Raw genomic sequence first — 13,907 nt, forward strand, 5'->3', positions numbered from 1 at the left:
AATTTTGATAAAATCTAATATAGAGAGAGATATATTTTTCACGTGTTGCCCACCTTTTATGCTACTGTATATAAGAATTTATTTTAAAATACAAAGTCCTGAAGATGCACCCCTGTTTTCTTCTAAGAGTGTCATGGTTTTTAGATTTTATATTTAAATCATTAATCCATTTTGAGTTTTTGTGTATGGTGTGGAGTTTGAATACAGCTTCTTTCATTCTTTTGCATGTAAAACTCCAGTTGTCTCAACACTATTTCTTGAAGAGATTATTTTCTCAGCAAATGGACTGGACACTCTTGTCAAAAACTATATGTAGACATATAGATATATTCTTAACACTCAGTTTCTAGTCTCTTGGTTTGTATGTCTATTCTTATGCTAGTACCACACTCTTGATTACTGTAGCTTTAGAGTAAAATTTAAGATCTCTGTGAATCATCCAACTTTGGTCTTTAAAAATTATTTAGACTATTTGTGGTCCATTGCAATTTCATATGAATTCAAGGATTGGTTTTTCCCATTTTTGCAAAGAAGACACATGTTAATTGATAGAGATTTCACTGAATTTATAGATATCTTTGGATATTTATGAGGAGCCCTGGTGATGTAGTGGGTGTCAGTCACATCAGGCTGCTAACTGCAAAGTCAGTAGTTCTAACCCACCAGCTGCGCTAAGAGAAAAAGATGGGACTTTATGCTCTGACAAAAACATAGAGCCCCGGAAACTCACAAGGGCAGTTCTATGCTTTCCTGTAGGATCACTTTAAGCTGGAATTGAGTCAATGGCAGTGAGTTTGTTAGGGTTTTGTTTGTCTGTATGGATAGGATCAACATCTGAATAATCTTAGGTCTTTTAATCCATGGGCATGGGATATCTTTGCATTTATTTGGATCTCCTTTACTTTCTTCCAACAATGTTGAATAATATTTCATGTACATTTCTTTCACCTCCCTTTCACTCAAAAAATGTCACTGCCATGGAGGTGGTGTCAACCCATAGTGTCCTATGCACAATAGAGCAAAACACCCTCTGGTGCTGGACCAGCCTTACAGGCATTTTTGCTATGTTTGAGCCCATTATTGCAGCCACTTGGCAATCCATCTCAGTGAGGTCTTCCTCCCTTTATGTGTCCCACCACTCACTTCTCCAAACGCAGCTGCCATCAGCGACCTTGTAGGCCAGGGTGGAACTGCCTCCGTGGGTTTCTGAGACTGTAGGTCTTGGTGAGAGTAGAAAACCTCCTCTTTGTTCCTAGTAGTGGCCACCAGGGGTCCCTTTCACCTCCCTCTCCCTAGTTAATGTTATAGCTAGTATTTGTATATTTTCAGATGGTTTTGTAAATGAAATTGTCCTCATAATTTCCTTTACAAATTATTCATTGCTGATGTATGGAGACACAACTGAATTGTGCGTGCTGATATTTACCCCGACACTTTGCTTGAAAGAATTCGGCAGTGAAACCATCTGGACTTGGGTGATTTCATTTTGGGGTGGGTCAGGCAGTGGAGCTTTGGTTACAGGTTAAGAACTATTCAGTTTATTTCATCGTTGTTGTCTGCTCGTGGTTTGTTTTTAGAAGTTAGTCTGTTTCCTCTACCGTTGTTCAAATTGTAAGAATGAATGGCTCATAGAAGCCCCTTCTTACCCTTTGCATGTCCACAGAGCAGTTCATGACATACTCTGTCTCAGTTCTGATGTTGGTGATTTGCATCTTCTCTATTTTTGTCTGTCTTGCTGGAGGTTTATCAATTTTATTGATTTTTTTCCCAAAGCAGCAGCAGTTTGTTTCATTGATTTTTCTTTATTATGTTCCGGTTTTCAGGCTCATTTATATCGACTCTTATCTTCTTGTTGCTTGTTTAGGCTTCATTACTCTGCTTTCCTCCTAATTTCTTATGCTAGGATGTTATATTATTAGGGTAAGACCTCTCTTTGCTGATTTTATTTTTTGGTTTATCTTTTCAAAGAGTATTCTCTTTTTAGACCTTTCTGCTGATCAGCATTTTTAAAAAAAATCTCTGCTGTCATCTCTAACTCTCTTTTACACCAATGGTTCTTTTACTATCCATTATAAATCTCCCTTTAAAAAATACCTCCACGTAAACATCTCAAAGATAACTCAGATTTGACTTACCTAAAACTAAACTCACTGCAATTCTTTGCTGTGCCTCCGAGATCTGTAATGCCTGTTCTTTTTCTCACCTAGCAATTAATGCTATTTACTCAGGAACTTATGGCAAGTGGTTTTTCAGTGAATAATAATTATTCTCCTTCTTAAACAACTCTTGACTTTTCTTTTCATTCCATTCCTTCCACCACTTTCAGGACTTCTTCATCTTTTACAATGAAGGTAGTTTTGCAAAGTTATGAAGAACATGAGAAGATCTAGCCCCTGCCTACACACCATTCTCCACTATTGACAATCACTTTCAATTATTTTAGCTGAGTTCTTTATTGCTCAATGTTTATATTCTAAATATAACTTATCACCACCCATCTGTTAGTCCTACTGTAGTGACTTGCATGTTGTTGTTGTTATGTTAAAAGCTATGGTGCCAGTATTTCAAATACCAGCAGGATCACTTACAGTGGGCTAGTTAGCAGAGCATACAGACTAAGGCAGACTAAGTAAACAGACCTGGTGATCTACTAGTGAAAACTGACCAATGAAAATCTGATAAATCACAACAAAAGATATCCACCTCCCTTGCTTTGGATATGTCATCAGGAGGGGTCAATTGCTAGACGAGGATATCATATTGAGTGAAGTAGAGAATAATGGTGGGGGCGGGGGGAGCTTGCTGAGATGAATTAGTAATGGTGATTGTGAAGCTGATGCAGAATAAGGTAACTCATTGACAACTAGCAACAACAAATATAGTTTATACTGTTACTTCTTTGTGTATAGTTTTTCCTTTTAGGCATTCTCTAACTTTCCAAATTGGAGGTGAGAACTCGTTTATATTGTTATCATTGTCACAATGATGACAGTGGGAGCTTTTTCCTCTAGTTCTTTAATATCCCCCCCTACACACACATACACACACACACACACACACACACACAATCACGAACCCAATTCTACCTTACAAATCTGGCTAGACCAGAAGATGTACACTGGTACAGATAAGAGCTGGAAACACAAGGAATCCGGGACACATAAACCCCTCAGAACCAATAATGAGAGTAGCAATACCAGGAGGGGAAGAGGAAGGTGGGAGGAGAAAGGGGGAACTGATCACAATGATCTACATATAAGCCCCTCCCAGGGGGACAGACAACAGAAAAATGGTTGAAAGGAGACAGATCAGTGTGAGACATGAAAAAATAATAATTTGTAAATTATCAAGGGTTCGTGAAGGAGGGAGGGTGAAGGAGGAAAGGGCAAAATTGAGGAGCTGTTACCAAGGGCTCAAGTAGAAAGAAAATGTTTTTAAAAGGATGATGGCAACAAATGTACCAATGTGTTTGAAACAATGGATGGATGGATGGATTGTGATAAGAGGTGTATATGCCCCCCAAAAAATTATTTTTTAATTCCATTATTTTTAATTCAATTTTCCACTACCTATTTGAAGCCTCCTTGTATATACATGTGTGTTAGGCCAGATTGACTAGTGACACGCATATATATGTAAGAAAGAACTTTACATCAAGAGGTAATTGTACATCAAGAAAACATTTCAGCCAAGTCCAACTCAAGTCCATAAGTCCTATACTAGTCCTTAAGTCCCTCTTTAGACTCATGCAGTCACATGCAATGATGCCGTATGTAGGAAAATCACAGGCCGGTGGGTGCAAAGTTGTGTGGATCTAATGGTGGTGGCTGTGGCAGCAATCAGGGTTAGCCAGCAGGAAGGTGAAGGTAGACACAGAAGGCCCTCCTTATGAGAAGGTCACACCCACAAGGAGGCACCATCAGGCCTGATTATGACCTGATTGACAAGTTGAATAACACCCTATATATATATATCTTCAAGTTGACATGGAATTATGTAAGTACCACAATATGCATGTAAGCAAACTTTTATTCTTGAATTGACCTCTTCCAGAGCCCTCCACTCTCTCATCTACTGTCGGGAAGAGTTGCTCTCGTTTGTGACTCAGCTGTCAGCATAGGTTCTTCTGTCTATGGCATTCTTTTTATTTCCTGTTTCTCTCTGTAGGCTCTCCGATTTCATGGCTTTTTTTGTACTTCTTGTTTCTTGGTTTATTCCATACTTTTATGACTACAAACCATACCAGGACACACATACAAAGCAGTGTGATCAATCAATATCTTCCAGCAGGGCACCGCTCGGCTCAGAATCCAGATGCAAGAGATCTAGCTGCTGTTCAGCACATAAACTCCCTTTGTTTCCATTAACCGTGACTGGAAATTTGGAACCAGTTTGAGTCATGGCTTTCAATATTACATTGAATTGCTTAGTTCTACTAATTACAAATCCATTTTAGATTTCTGCTGCAAAAATTCAGCTTCAATTTCCATAGTTTTGTGCTTTTTTTCTTTTCTTGTTGCTTTTGTTCTTGGGGTTTTTTAATCACTTTATTGCCATGTTAGAGGTGGTGTTTTTGCTGTGAAGCAAAGGTAAATACACATGTTTTCAGTTTAACTAGAGATCTTGCAGTCCTCCTTTTGCTGGCCTGATCCCAAGCCAATTCATGTTCCACTCTACTCCCTTGGTGATCTTGCTAAAATGGTACGGGCAATTCCTGGGTTATGAATGAGATCTCTTCCTAACTGTATCTTTAAAAATTGTATGTTAAGTTGGAACAGGTACATATGGTTCTTATGTAGCCTTGGCTTAGTACGCGAAAAGGAGCCCTGGTGGCATAGTGGCTACACATTGAGCTGCTAACCACAGGGTCAGCCGTTGGAAACCATCAGCCATTCCTTGGGAGAAAGACTGGGCTTTCTACTCCCATAAACAGTTACAGTCGCGGAAACCCACAGGAGCAGATCTACCCTGCCCTTTTAAGGTTGCTATGTCTCAGAACTGACTTGATAGCAATGAGAATTACTGCAAGAAAAGGCTTAAAGGTGATTTAAAAATGGCACATACGGCAGGTGAAAGAGATTGAGATAAAAATTTGTTGTGAACAGGGATTGGACCAATCATTTCAAAGCAAGGCTAGAACCAGTTTTTTTTTTCCAGTTCAGACATGATGGAGGAAACCCAGAGATGACAGTACTTGGTGTGTAGCTCATCACAGTACGGCAATAACCCAATCTCCCACATAAGGCTCCTGAGAGTGCTCGCTGCCTCCTCCTTCTAGTCTCCCTTTTCAGGACTGAGACCCATAGTTACCTCCTTTCATTATTGTGACACTGCTCCTCTTTGACCATGAAAGAACTGGTTTCAAGCCTTGCATTAGAGAACAAGTAGGAGTTGTCAGTAAGTTGGATGTCTGTACCTGTGGGCTGTCTGCTCTTTGTTCTATTTGTCTCTTTATTAAAATCTTTCAGAGATTCCCATTGCTCAAAGGAAACATCTTTTACATAATATAAAGTTTCTTGTATAAGCCAACCTCACGCTATTCTATAGCCTCATCTTTGATTTGCAGCACTATTTATAAAATATTTTTAATTTCACGAATATCCAATCTTACTTTCCCCCATGTCTTTGGCTCTTTAATTTCTTATGCCTAAAGTAACTTACCCCGTTATTGTCTACCTGCTAAGTGCTCCCATCTCAAAATCTAGTTTAATAGCCATTTCTTCAAAGAGGCTCCCTGGACTTACCATTGCAAATGGAGTCAATTGTACCCTTCTTTGTATTCATTCTGTGTTCTGTATGCTATGCTGTTAGCATTTGTCAGACAATATTATAGTTATTTATTGCATGTTTGCCTCCCTACTGAATTTGAGCTTTTTGATCATAGAAATTGTGTCTTAATTTGCAAGTTTTATTTGTGTATCTTTAGAAATTAACCATTTCTAGCATGAACTTATAGCTCAATACATGTTTTTAATATATTTGTCCCCTGCTATGCACACAGAATGAGGGAGCAAGATGGGGCTTTCTATTCTGGTAAAGGGTTACACTCTCAGCAACTCACAAGGTCAGTTCTACCCTGTCCTATACGGTCGCTATGTGTCAGTATTGACTCCATGGCTGGGAGTCTGGTTTTTGTTTCTGGTATACGCACACAATACACTATATTTTACTTTGGGGGTGTGTGAAGAGGTTTAAAACTAACAGACTTGTGTGCATGAACATCTTTCCATATTATTAAATATTTATATTTTAATGTTTTTCATGTATTCCATTATGTGGGTGTACTTTAGTTTTATAATAAATACCCCCATTGTTGCGTATTGCTTAGTATTTGTCCCACCTTAAACGATGCTGTATTGAATGAACTGTATGCTGTCAAGTCTATTCTAACTCATAGCAACCTCATAGCTGAAAATACCAAACTCACTGATATTGAGTCAATTCTGACTCACAGTGGACTCCATAGAACAGACTAGAACTTCCCCATAGGTTTCCGAGACTGTAAATCCTTACGGGAATAGAAAGCTTCATCTTTCTCCCACTGAGCAGCTGGTGATTTCTAACTGCCACCTTGTCGATAGCAACCCAACCCTTAACGCACTATGCCACCAAGGCTACTATAGGAAAGAACCAAACTACTCATACACAGCTTATTGGTCTGTAAGGAGGTCAGCAGGGATTTTCTCCTTGAGGCTTTGAACTATTGACCATTGCATTTAGCAGCTAAGCACTTAACCTAGTAGGTCCCTTGTAGTTTACATAGATATTATCCATGGTCATTGGACATACACAAAAATCTTAGAAATTCAAATGCTGAATCAAAAGTATGTCTGCTTTTTTAAAACTTGTATTTTCTTCCAATTATGTTATACTGATTTATATTTTTCACCAGCAATTCATTGCAAAACTCATAAACTCCCTGACATCAAGCCAATTCCAACTCATATTACCAAGCAGAACTGCCCTTTGTAGGTTTCCAATACTCCCCATCCCTCCCCTCTCCTTGTCCATGGCCTTCTCGTGGTCATCAAAGCTCATCTTTCTCCTGTGGAGCAGCTGGAAGGTCAGCAGCCCAACGCAGAACTCACTATGTCACCAGGCTCCTAGCAATTGATTTGGAGAGCAATTGTTTCTAGACAACAATAAAGAGGTACGCTGCAGAGGTTTGTGAGGGTTCTTTTTCTCATGTACAGCGTATTCGAATGTATAAGATAAAAGTAAAAAGTTAACATTAATTACAGTCAAACTGTGTTTGGGTTTAATAACCATCCAAATCCCTTATTTTCATAACTTTCTATGAGCCTTTATAACTGTCCCTAAAATATTTTTAAGTAGGTTCATTTGAAAACAAACTAGCTGTCGGCAAAGCATAATAGGGCTGGCTGGAAGCAGTTGAACTATGATCTTTGGGGGCTAACTCTTTACTCACCCACCCACATACGAATATAGCCATTGAGCTAAGGTAACAGAATTCCAACCATCACACACTCTAATTTTTGAACTTTTCTACCACCCAAAAATATTCCTTCTTGCCAATTTGTGACAAATTTCTCTTATTACCTGAAGCCCCAGGCATCCTCTATGTACTTTCAGTCTTCATAGAAATGCCTTTTCTAGAGAGGTCATATAAATGGACTGTTATTATATGTAGCCTTTTATATCTGACTTATTTTTGCTTAGCATAATGTTTAAAGTTTAATCCATGTTTTCATACTTACCGTATATACTCGAATATAAGCCGACTCGAGTATAATCCGAGGTACCTAATTATTCCCTGGGAAACCAGAAAAACTGATTGACTCGAGTATAAGCCCAGGGTGGAAAATGCAGAAGCTATTGGTGAGTTCCAGTAATCAAAAAAAAAAAAGAAAAGAAAATTACTAAAAATTGAGACATCAGTGGGGTATTCTACTTAAATATTTATTTTTCAACATTTTATTAGGGAATCATACAACTCATCACAATCCATACATATACATACATCAATTGTATAAAGTACATCTGTACATTCTTTGCCCTAATTATTTTCAAAGCATTTGCCCTCCACTTAAGCCCTTTGCATCAAGTCCTCTTTTTTCCCCTCCCTCCCAGCTCCCCTCTCCCTCATGAGCCCTTGATAATTTATAAATTATTATTTTGTCATATCTTACCCTATCCGACGTCTCCCTTCATCCCCTTTTCTGTTGTCCATCCCCCAGGGAGGAAGTCACATGTAGATCCCTTTCCAACGCACTCACCCTCTACACTCCCAGTATCGCCCTTCACACCCCTGGTCCTGAAAGTATCATCCACCCTGGATTCCCTGTGCCTCCAGCTCCTATCTGCACCAGTGTACAACCTCTGCTCTATCCAGGCTTGCAAGGTAGAACTCGGATCATGGTAGTGGGGGGGGGGGCGAGGAAGCATTTAGGAACTGGAGGAAAGCTGTATTCTTCATCGGTGCTACATCGCACCCTGACTGACTCATCTCCTCCTCTACACCACTCTGTGAGGGGATCTCCAGTGGTCGACAAATGGGCTTTGGGTCTCCTCTCTGCACTTCCCCCTTCATTCACTATGGTAAGATTTTTTTTTTTTTGATGATGCCCTATGCCTCGTCCCTTTGACACCTCGTGATCGCACAGGCTGGTGTGCTTCTTCCGTGTGGGCTTTGTTGCTTCTGAGTTAGATGGCCGCTTGTTCACCTTCAAGCCTTTAAGACCCCAGACACTATCTCTTTTGACAGCCAGGCACCATCAGCTTTCTTCCCCACATTTGCTTATGCACCTTTTTGTCCTCAGCGATCATATTATGGAGGCGTGCAGTCAATTATATGATTTTTTGTTCTTTGATGCCTGATAGCTAATTCCTATGGAACTACATGATCACACAGGCTGGTGTGTTCTTCCATGTGGACTTTGTTGCTTCTGAACTAGATGGCCGCTTGTTTATCTTCAGGCCTTTAAGACCCCAGACGCTATCTCCTTTGATAGCTGGGCACCCTCAGCTTTCTGCACCACATTTGCTTGTTCACCCGCTTTGGCTTCAGTGGTTGTGTCGGGAGGGTGAGCATCATAGAATGCCAACTTAATAGAAGAAAGTATTCATGCATTGAGGGAGGGCTTGAGTAGAGGCCCAAGGTCCTTCCGCCACATTAATACTAAACCTATAAATGTAGTCACATAGATCTATTTCCCCATCCATATATATATATATATATTTGCATGTACATGTCTTTGTCTAGACCCCTATAAATGCCCTTTGCCTCCTAGCTCTTTCCTCTATTTCCCCTGACTTTCCTCCTGCCCCACTATCATGCTCCATCCCCTCCTGGGTTACAGCTGTACCTCTTCATTACTTTACCTTACCCTTGATCATTCCCTCCCAGGACTGGCGCTCCCCCCTTACCATCAATTTGAATCCCATGTTGTTCCCTTGTCCCTGGGTTTTTTTTAACACCACTTCCTTACCCACCACCCCACCACTATCCCAAGTCCCCCCAGAACTGTAGGTTCCATTGTTTTTCCTCCAGATAGTTCATCCAGCCTATCTTATTTAGACAGGCCTGCGGAGATAATAACATGCACAAAAACAAGACAGAGGAAAACAAAGCAACAGTATACAACAAAACAACAACAAGCCACTGACAAAGCACAAAACAAAACACATCAAGAAAGAAAAGTTTGTAGTCAGTTCAAGGATCGTTTGTTGACCTTTAGGAGTGTTTTCCAGTCCAGTCTGTTGGGGCACCACGCCCTGGCCCCAAAGCCCACTTTCAGCATTCCTTGGGGACCTTGCCGCTCCATTCCCTTGCTGTTCCGCTGCACTCCCCCAGTGCTTTGCCTCGGGGTGGTGGCATCAGGTCAGGTGCAATTCACACAGTGTGTCTCGGGTGCTGTCCCCTGTAGCGCCATTGGTCACTGAGGGACATCATGTCTCATCGTGGGGCCAGCCATGTTGTCCTCTGTGGACTAGCTGCTCTAATCAGGAATATCATCCTCACGGCCTGGTGGGCCAGGCTGTGCTCCACTCTCTCATCCTCCCCCTTCATCTGCTCCCATGTGCTCTGATCAGATATGTCCCTCTCCTGGAGCTGCACAATCAATGTCGTCCTTTGAAACAAATTCTTTTGGGGGAGGGACAGGTATACACTTAATTTTTGGTACTGGGGCCAGCCTCCCAGGCCTCTCCACTGGTTCCCTACTCCATGCCGGAATGTTGCATTCACACCTTGAGGCACTGGGTTGAAGTCTGGTTCCTCTTTCCCTGTGGAGATATAAACAATTTATTTTAAATAAAAAACATAAATAAAAGGACAAGTCATTTAACATTAGTAAACCAGTAGTACATTAAGTGGAAAATAGGTTCAACAAAAACAATAATGTATCAACAATGATTCCTTAAGAGTACTATTCCCTGAACTCAATCTACAACCAAGCTAAAATGTAAAGAGGTAAAATCCTTCAAAACTGGATTCCTCATCATCATCCGTATCCCAATGTAGAGCTTCAGCTGGTGTGAGGTCATCATAGTCGCTGTCCTCACTGAGATCGCTGTCATCACCAACACTGCTGTCATTTTCATACAAAGCAGTTTTCACTGCCATCCGTAGCATTACTAATACTACATTTCTGGAAGGCATGTCGCACCATATTTTCTGGAATGTCTTCCCATGCATCTCGAACCCACTTTGCTATTAATTCTATGTCAGGCTTCATGAGATTCCTCCTTTTCTTAGTCAGGCTTGACCAGATGACATCCATTCATGCCACATCCTTTGCACACGGCCTTTCAAAGGCTTATTCAAAGATACATGTCATAGGATGGCTCTGATTGGTTAGATGTGAGTAAACAAGCATTCAAAGCCCTGCACTGTCAGCGGGGCTTTGAATGAACAGCGGAGAAACGGTAATCACCCATGAGATAACGGGCACGCGTCCTGTTACCTGGGGGTTGGGGGGGGAAGCGAGATGTGACACCACTGACCTGTGTATAAGCCAAACCCTAGTTTTTCAGCACATTTTTTGTTTATGCTGAAAAACTCAGCTTATACTTTAGTATATACAGTAATTCCTTTTTATTGTTGTGTACCTTGGCTATTTCTCCAAAAATTGCATCTTAGAATTTTGTTAGAGATTACATTGAATCTTTAGATCAATTTGTGGGGAATCAGTATCTTAATAATAGTACGTCTTCCAGTCCATGAACATGAAATGTTGCTTCTCTATTTAGACCTTCTTTAATTTTGCTTAAAAATGTTCTCTAGTTTGCAGTATACAAGTCTAAAACGTAATTTGTTAAGTTTATTCCTGCTTTAATTCTTTTTGATGCTATTGTGGGAGCAATTGTTTTCTTAATTTCATTTTCATATTGTGAAATGCAATTATTTTTTGATGCTAGGTTCTTTTTATCCCAAGTTTTGACTATTGTGAAAATGTTGCTTCTAGTTTCACACTTAATGCATTAGGCCTGCAGGAGCCATTTGCTCCTACATATAGCATGATAACTCTGGGCATGACCTGCTTGGGTACAAATTTTGCTCTTGAAGTATGCAATGCCTTAAAAATTAAATGATGTTAATACAGAAATAGTCCTGGGAATTCAATTCAAAGACATGACAAAATGTTTATAGTAAGGCTCAATTAATAATGCTGACTTGTGTTTCTCGGCATTTTATCGATTTTTGCTATTTTTGTAAATGTGCTCCTTTGCATTCAGTATGTATCTATCAGCAAATTAGCAGATTGTGCTTATGTTGACTCTTCTGGCCTCAAGTTAATGGTTTGTTGTACTGCTTATCTATGCTTCTATCACATTTTTAAAAATGTTATTTAGGGGCAAAATTACACCCTGCAGTTATTGCAACAAAAAGGAGATTTATTTTCCCAGCCTCGACATGTACTCATACTGGTTCGCTAGCACTTCAGCAGACAGCAGCCATTATCTAATTCACTTGCAGAAGGCTGGTATGCTATAAGGTAGGATGCAAGAAGCGTGAATCCACTGGGGCCTTTCCACCTCCCTGGAGAAAATGAGAATATATTATTTAGCATATTTGGGGTTTTTATGGCATTTTCCTTAAATCTTTAGTATCCGTATCTTGTTTACCCACTAGTCAGCATTAATGGACAATAAAATAAATGATCAAGTTTGTACATGTTAATAGAAAATGTCCAATTATTCTTACATCCTTGTTTCAATAGCTAGTTTTTACTACCAGAAAGTTACTGTTGTAATGGTAAATATTAATGGTATATTGTAGTCCTCTTTCCCTGAAAAAAAAATTTAAGAAGCACTGAGTTAAATCACTAAAGCATTAGAAGAGAACAGAACCATGAATACACTCGGTGTATCAGGATACTCATTTGCTCAGGGGTAGCTAAGAGCTACCAAAATCTACATCCTCAATCCAGGGGTCATCCTGTATATGGCACCTTTAGGTTGTAATGGCCCTAACAAAGGGTACAGTTGAACTAGATTGTTATGTACTTGAAAACCAAGGAAAGCAAATAGACAACAGTTTTGCAATTGATACATAAAGTCATGTGTTGAAGGGAGAAGGTAAGCCATTTTGACCCCAGATCCATGACTGCATGCCTTTTTTCCTCGACAGGCTTGCTGCAAAGAAAGGTAGAAGCGGTGACAACAGGTTTTCCAGGATTGCGATCACAAGGAGCGGGGTACAATTTCAGGAGTGCTTTTGATTGAACTGCCATATCTTCGGAGTGTTGTTTGGGATGATTCATATCTGCGCATTCTGAGGCGCTGAGAGTAACGTTTGCATTTGCCATCTAATGTTAAAGTATATGTGTATGTGCATATTTTTTGCCCCTTCGCATATTGTGTTGTTGAGGATTTGGCTTTCAGTGTTAGAAATCTATAGTAGCTCCTCTGTCTGGGCAGCAAACATTAAGTTTGATGACTTCGTGTAAGCAATTTATATTTCACTTTCTTAGTTTCCACCTCCTACCGCTAGCACACGTGCTCTTTCTCATGCTAACCAAATCTTAGAGAAATGTTTACCTAAAGGAAAATGCCAGCTAATCTGTACTGAGTGCCTGGTAGATTTACTCTCTTCCAAAGAACCTACTCTCTAGTTGAGGATATAATTAATGCCAAGTTTTAGAAACATATTATAGAAATGCAAGAACATATGTTATCAGTTAACGTTATTATACTGTAGAAGTGCAGTAAAGATAACAGTTATGGTAGTTTGGGGCCCTGCATTAATTTTAAAAGGATATGGTTCAGCAGTATATCCAAGCCCCAGTAGAAGGAACCTAATCAATAGGAGGGGAATGTGGAGCAGAATGTGAAATTCTTGTAGAAACTGAAATTAGTAAACCTACTGCGACCGGGGAATTCCTTAACTATTGCCCTGAGATAATCGTTAAGCTTTGCACCAAAGCCATCCTGCGAAACCATCTTTAAGCCATGATTTAACTCCACTCATAAAGAACATTTGCGTGAGTGTTCTACTCTTTTATAGAATGATAGAATGATATACAAAAGATCAAATTAACAACAGCAACTTTAAAATACAGAGACGTTTAAGAGACAGTAAGCTAATGGTGGTGAAACAGTACAAATAGTAATGACAAGAATGATAACTCTATTGACCGATGGCATTGAACTGTACATGTAGAAAATATTGAATGAGCATGTTTTCCTGTTGGTATTTTCACCAAGAAATATTTAAGAAGGATATGGATCAGGCAATTCACGTATTTTAATATGCAGATACTATGATGATGTTTTACTTAATGTTAGCATCTGATTTGTAGTTAATGTTTTTTTGTATTTTTCTTTTAAGAAAAGCCTTGTTCTTAGCTTTGGAACAGCCTAATTTTCTGTATTTCATGTTTTACCTAGGCTATGAATAAAGATGAAATTGTAATAAAATAAAAATGCAAAACCAAAATAAACTA

General features: G+C 39.6%; 1 protein-coding gene across 1 annotated transcript in view; it reads left to right on the plus strand.

The window, feature by feature from the left end:
* Nucleotides 1-13,907, plus strand: part of NUP62CL (nucleoporin 62 C-terminal like) — a 102,286-nt gene extending 88,379 nt beyond the window's left edge. Inside the window, exon 10 of the mRNA XM_075539125.1 lies at nucleotides 12,593-13,907. The gene's annotated coding sequence lies outside the window, so the exon portion shown is untranslated. The remainder of the gene's footprint in view (nucleotides 1-12,592) is intronic.

The sequence above is a fragment of the Tenrec ecaudatus genome, chromosome X (genome assembly GCF_050624435.1).
Source record: "Tenrec ecaudatus isolate mTenEca1 chromosome X, mTenEca1.hap1, whole genome shotgun sequence".
Taxonomy (NCBI): domain Eukaryota; kingdom Metazoa; phylum Chordata; class Mammalia; order Afrosoricida; family Tenrecidae; genus Tenrec; species Tenrec ecaudatus.